The sequence below is a fragment of the Lathyrus oleraceus genome, chromosome 6, assembly GCF_024323335.1.
Source record: "Lathyrus oleraceus cultivar Zhongwan6 chromosome 6, CAAS_Psat_ZW6_1.0, whole genome shotgun sequence".
Classification (NCBI taxonomy): Eukaryota; Viridiplantae; Streptophyta; class Magnoliopsida; order Fabales; family Fabaceae; genus Lathyrus; species Lathyrus oleraceus.
In genome coordinates, this window is record NC_066584.1 from 222305285 (window position 1) to 222311284 (window position 6000).

Sequence of the window (6000 nt, forward strand, 5' to 3'; positions counted from 1 at the left end):
CTGTCATACCCTGATTTTGGCCCTGAAAACTTTTTAAGCTTTCGAGTCCTCATTGGATAATATAGAGTATTTAGCTTTTGCACCAGACATCAGTGAAACAAGGATGATGATAGATGTGTTGTCAATCAAACTTTCGATTTTGAAGCTTGTTAGTATTGTGTACCAAGATGAGTTGGAGTTGGAAACGTACATCCGGTCAGATGCTTATGGTACTTGCAATGATGTAAGGAATTGTTCAAATCCTAAAATTAAAGGAGCAATTGTATTTTATGAACAAGGCCCTCAGTCATTTGATTATAGTATACGCCTTAATCATACATGGGCTTTCTCCGGTTTTCCGGACGTTACAACAATAATGGATACAAATGGCCCTTTTCTCAATGACTTGGAACTTGGTGTTAGTGCAATACCAACAATGCAATACAACTTCAGTGGGTTTTTGACACTCCAACAAATGGTTGATTCGTTTATATTATTTATAGCTCAACAACCTGAATTAAACTCAAATGCTGAAACTGTAAAGCTCCCTCTTCTAGGATATAATGACACTAATTTCTCCATAAAAGTTCCATGGACTTAGTTTAACCCTACAAACATACGAATAGCTCCATTTCGCACTCGAGAGTACGCTGATGACCAATTCCAGGCAATAGTAAAGAAAGTCATGGGAATATTGTATTTTATTGGGGTTTCTCTATCCAGTTTCTCGCCGAATAAGTTATTTTGTGTTTGAGAAAGTTTGATTATCTTATGTTTGGTATTGAACAAAAGATCTAAGAAGGACTCTATATGATGGGCTTAAAAGATGGCATATTTCATCTCTTTTGGTTTATCGCATATGCTTTGCAGTTTGCATTTTTCTTCTGCGGTCATTACAACTTGCATCATGGATAATATATTCAAATATAGTGATAAGACACTGGTGTTTGCATACTTCTTCATTTTTGGGCTTAGTGCAATCATGCTGTCATTTTTTATTTCCATTTTTTTCAAAAGGGCCAAAACAGTTGTAGCCGTTGGAACTCTATCATTTCTTGGTGCCTTTTTCCCTTACTACACTATCAACGATAAGGGAGTCTCTATGAGTCCTCTGGTGTGAACTTTTCCGCATGTCTTCTAATGATGATACTTGATACACTGCTCTATTGTGCAATTGGACTGTATTTCGATAAGGCTCTTCCAAGGGAGTATGGACTGCAATATCCATGGAACTTTATTTTCGAAAAAAAGATATCTGAAGAAAGAAAAAAATTGTAAATAATTGTTCCTCTAGTTTTAAAGTTAAAATTGTCGATAATAGTTCAGAGCCAGAACGTTCAGCAGCAGCAGTGGGTGCAACCGCATCAGTATCAGCAGCAGTGGATGTCCATGCAGTATCCTGCTACTGCTATGGCTATGATGTAGCAGTAGATGATGATGTATCCACAGCATTACAAGTCGTATGTTCATCCTTATCATTATCAGACGCCGCCTCACCAGCAGCAACTGTCACCGCCTCAAGTATCTCAAAAGAGGAGGTGCATAAAGACAATAAATTGAAAGCTGCAATCCAGGTGGATGCTTTACTTAAAAGACAAATTTACAGGAAGAAAGAAGTATCCAGTCAAATTGATGAAATTTCTATATTAGGCACATAGTTGAATTGTGAAGTGACTTCACAAGACCAAGTGTTGGTTTCTAGCACACTCAAGAATAGTATATCTACTGAAGAAACTTGTGAACAGCAGGAAGTCCTTGAAAATTCTACATCTGATTCTTCCAAATGTACATCCGTCGGCGCACCAAGAAACCAAGCCTGCAGCATTCCATTGCCAAACCTACCAGTTCACAATGCAACAATGTCAGTCGAATATGGCACCAACAACAAGTTATAGCAGGAAATTCATAGCAGTCCCAAACAAGGTTTACAATAATTCAAACATAACTTTCATACAAAAGTCCTGAACAATGCAATATCACCACAAAAAGATCACAATCACATAGAGCAACTCTTTCTAGTCTTTCATCAGCATTGACTTCTACTAAAAGGTTGGTTGAGGCATATTTCCGTAGCAATCCATTAGGAAGAAACCAAGAATAACCACCTACTTCAGTTGATCACAGAGACTCCTTTTCAAGCATTGCCGCTGTCATAAATTCGGAGAGTCAAGTGGACACTGCTGTACAAATTGATTCCATGGTAACCTCTTCTAGGAGGAGAGCTGATGCTTCAAGATTGTCTGAGGTGGACAGTGGAGATTCTCGTGCTCCAAGGCACAGACGTCTGAACTAATAAAGCATTCTAGATCAAGTTATTACTATTCTATCATATCAGTATCTGGAGAAATAGTGGTTTCTTCTGCTGTTTGTATGGTATTAGGCTCTGAAGAAATAGGCAGCGTGGCCAATAAAGAGGACTTGTATCCACTTAATTTTGTTACTGTGGGAGAGTCTCAACAAATGGAAGTGCCAACAGAGTAGATCAAAACAAGAATTCTCAAAGGGAAGCCAACCCTTACGCTCACACCACGTAACGTATTTCCTGCAGCAAAACAACATCGAATCCTGAGAGAAAATTCCAGTTTTGAGGGAAGTGATTTGCACAGCCCAAAGTTACCTGGTCAGGGAAATCGAAGACCTCCTGTAACTCGTAAATTTCAGTATCATCCAATGGGGGAGCTGTTGTTCTTCGTTCATGTGATCATGTTCCTCAGCACGGAGAAGAACCTTGTCCAATATATCCATGGCTTATTGTTCCTGACAAGAGCAAGTATGTTGATGAACAAACCTTGAAGTTGCAAGAAAACCCTGAGGATGATCCTACTAGAGAGCTTCCTGGAAACCTGCTTCTCTCTGTTGACCAAAATCTAGTTCAAACAGTGGTTCCTCTGATCAAAATTTGATGGCAAATGCTGGTACAACTGGTTAGTCCAACGACATGGTCACTACAGCAAACAACAACTGTGGCCCTACAAAAATTAAACCAAATCACAATGGTCACTATCAAAACCAAATCAACAAGAATCAGTACTTGGAAAGGAAGAAGAGCAAGAACAAGATCATTCATTTAGTGTCAAGAATTTTCTCTGGCATGGTGGTTCTGTTTGGGATGCATGGTTCAGTTGTGCTTCAAATCAAGTGGCTCAAATTTTGTTGACACTTCCATATTCTTTCTCTCAACATGGTATGCTATCTGGAATCTTGATTCAAATATTCTATGGAATTCTTGGAAGCTGGACTGCTTATCTCATCAGTGTTCTATATGTTGAGTATCGAACTGGAAAAGAAAAGGAAAATGTTAATTTCAAGAACCTTGTTAAATCAACAGTCTAATGGGAGCAACAACATCAACGACATGGCTTCCACTAATACACACCTTAGCACCAAACCTGAAATTTTTGACAAGAAACCCGAGTCTTCGAGAGGGATTGGCTCTTTTATTTCTTCTGAACTCCAAGTCGTGTAAAATAATAGTGTCTCTACATCTCATAAGAAGACTTCTACCCAGGAAGAATGCGCCGGAAGCGTTAAAAGACAGGTAGGAGGCTTTGAACAAGGATTCCAAGTCGAGCATGCTCAACATCAACTTCATCATTGTAACCACATCATCCACAAGGAGGCAGTAGATCTCTGATCAGTTCATGATCGCTTAGCTGAAAGCACAACCAAAGATTATCAGCAATGTATGCAAAATGCGTTTGGAGAGCCAGCAGAAAGTAATGGCACAACTGCAAAATATGGTTTGGATGGAAGTGCAGCTGAGAGTGATCATGGAAGCAATGGGACAAGATTGACGAGTGCTAGTTTGAGTGTAATAATCCAACTTGCTGAAGAAGCTTTGAGTGCAGTGGTTGCTAAAAAACACAAGAAGAGGCATCAGATTTATTCGCAGCGATTCTCAGGTGTTCCTGTTTTATGAACTTAAAACGTGAGGGGTATTTCCACAACCGATTGAAGCCTTCAAGGTATTTGGAAAGCAATATAAGAAAGACCTTACCAAGAAGCCATACTCTAGGTCCATTGTTGGTGCTAACCTGGAAATCACGCCAAGACCAAAATCGTGCCAAGACTGCTGCAACATAAACACCCAAATCAGTTAATTCCAAAATGCAAACTTTTCAGCTAAGTAAGTTACGGTGGTGAAACTTTTTCTTACCAACAGTGAAGTTTTAGAGATGGAGAGGAATTGAAGGAGGGACCACAAACTGGGGATGAGGACAAAAGCTCCAAACGGCTTCCGTACGGACGTTCTCCACTACTCTGAAGAAACACAGCAGAGAGAAAGAAAGAGTTACGAGTCGTATATAAGAGGGACTACTATTCACAAATAAAACCCTAAGAACTTTTGACGGCAAGAAGAGGAGAATATTAAAACCCTAACAAAAAGAAAAAGGAAAAATTCACATTCACGCCGTTTGGACCAAGCTGATACTGAAAGTAGAGCCGATAAACGAGCGCGTGTCGGAATTTGAGACGATGGAAGAGAGAGCATTCGGAAGTAAGGATTCAACGTTACCTTTCCAGTCCTGTCAATCTCGTTGCAACTGGTGAGTTTTTGTCCTTCCGCAATCATGCTTGTGGTTCTCGATTTGCTCACGATCGTTAGTAATTTCTTCTTGATCGTAAATGAAGAGGGAGAGGAATTTGTGTTAGCTTTGGTTTTGGGATTTCTTTTAGTCCGGTTTGGACTTCATTGCATTCATCTTCATGAAACCCACGTTGTTTGATTTCGGACGTCAAACTCCCCTTCCGTTTGCAACTGCGAAAGGAAAGAAATTGGTCTCTTAAAAAAAAGAGTTTGGTGTTTTTTTAAAAGGGATACGAATGGTTTATGTTCTTCCTCCTTTTGATTTTTCCAGTTTTCTCATGCTGATTTCTTTTTATTGCTATTAAAAAAACTTTTCTGTTTGGATCAATACCCGTGCCAGATTTCACTACCCAATGCATTGGCTTTTCGTTTTTGTGTGCTTCTCATTGATTATTGTCGGCCAATCATTTAATATGGCATCTTCCTTGGTTGAAGCAAGGCAGTCATGCGGATAGGGTTTTGACCCTTTGGCTCCCTCTAAGCATTTCCATATTTGGGCCAGTAAACAGTGAAACGAGTCCTTGCTGACCCGAGCCTGGAACCTAGTTTGTGGGATTTGGGTTTAACATAGTCCAGCGGCCCATGGTTGGCCTTTTCGATTTGTTTTTTTTCCTTGGAAGGGTTTCGTTTTAGTATCTAGTTTCTATTGGTTTAGTCAGCGAGCAGTTTGTAGCTTGGTGGAGGGGGAATTAGCTCAAATCCCTCTTAGTGTTGGGTTCAATTCCCACTTGTGGCATTTTGTTTTTTTTTCTTTAGCATTTAACTTCCTATTGTTAATTCTCGTGTTTATGTTTTAATTTAATTTCTCATATACTCATTACTTTATTTTTTAATGTTTACCCTTTTATTTATTGACAAAGCATCGATTTTAATTTATGGATTCAACAACTCTCATGTTATTTATCTATAATTATTTTATCGAGATATCAACATAATTTCGCCGCGTTATGATTAATCGCATATGACATTTCAATTATTGTCAATATGTGCAAACCGGCTTTGAACACATTATCTAGGTTTCTTGTTTGCTTTTTCAATTCCCATCTCTGTGCAAGTTCTTGCGTTATGTCATTTTGATTCGCATCCTCGCATCCCGATTTTTATCCGTGCACGTCCCGACGTTGTTTCTTTCAATTTAATTTTTGAGTGTCTTGTAAATATAACTTGTTGTGTTATTCATGTTCTTCACATGGCTTACTCTTGGGCCTTCTTACAATGAGACGGTTCTCTTGCACTTACACTCATACATTGCATTGCTTGTTGTTTGGGCCCGATTTAATTATTTCATTACTTTGAATCCCCATTCGACAAAATGTACCCCCACTCCCCTGGCATGCAATAATTTTATCGCTTTTTATTTCTTTATTTGCTTGACTGTTTAGTTAGCTACTAACACAAGAATAAAATCAACCATTTCCAAAAGATCAAAAATA

General features: G+C 38.9%; 1 long non-coding RNA gene across 13 annotated transcripts; it reads right to left on the bottom strand.

The window, feature by feature from the left end:
* Positions 1 to 1535: 1535 nt before the first annotated feature.
* LOC127091717 (uncharacterized) lies at positions 1536 to 5658 on the bottom strand. Of its 13 annotated transcripts, XR_007791988.1 has the most exons (7): positions 4496 to 5013; positions 4136 to 4239; positions 3977 to 4051; positions 3709 to 3887; positions 3356 to 3632; positions 2597 to 3256; positions 1536 to 2521 (listed from the first exon to the last, which is right to left on the bottom strand). It is a non-coding gene; the product is annotated as an uncharacterized LOC127091717 (long non-coding RNA). The 13 variants fall into 13 exon arrangements; XR_007791987.1 differs by having other exon boundaries at positions 3356 to 4051; positions 4496 to 4738; positions 4899 to 5658; XR_007791984.1 differs by having other exon boundaries at positions 3709 to 4051; positions 4496 to 5015.
* Between the last annotated feature and the right edge of the window lie 342 nt (positions 5659 to 6000).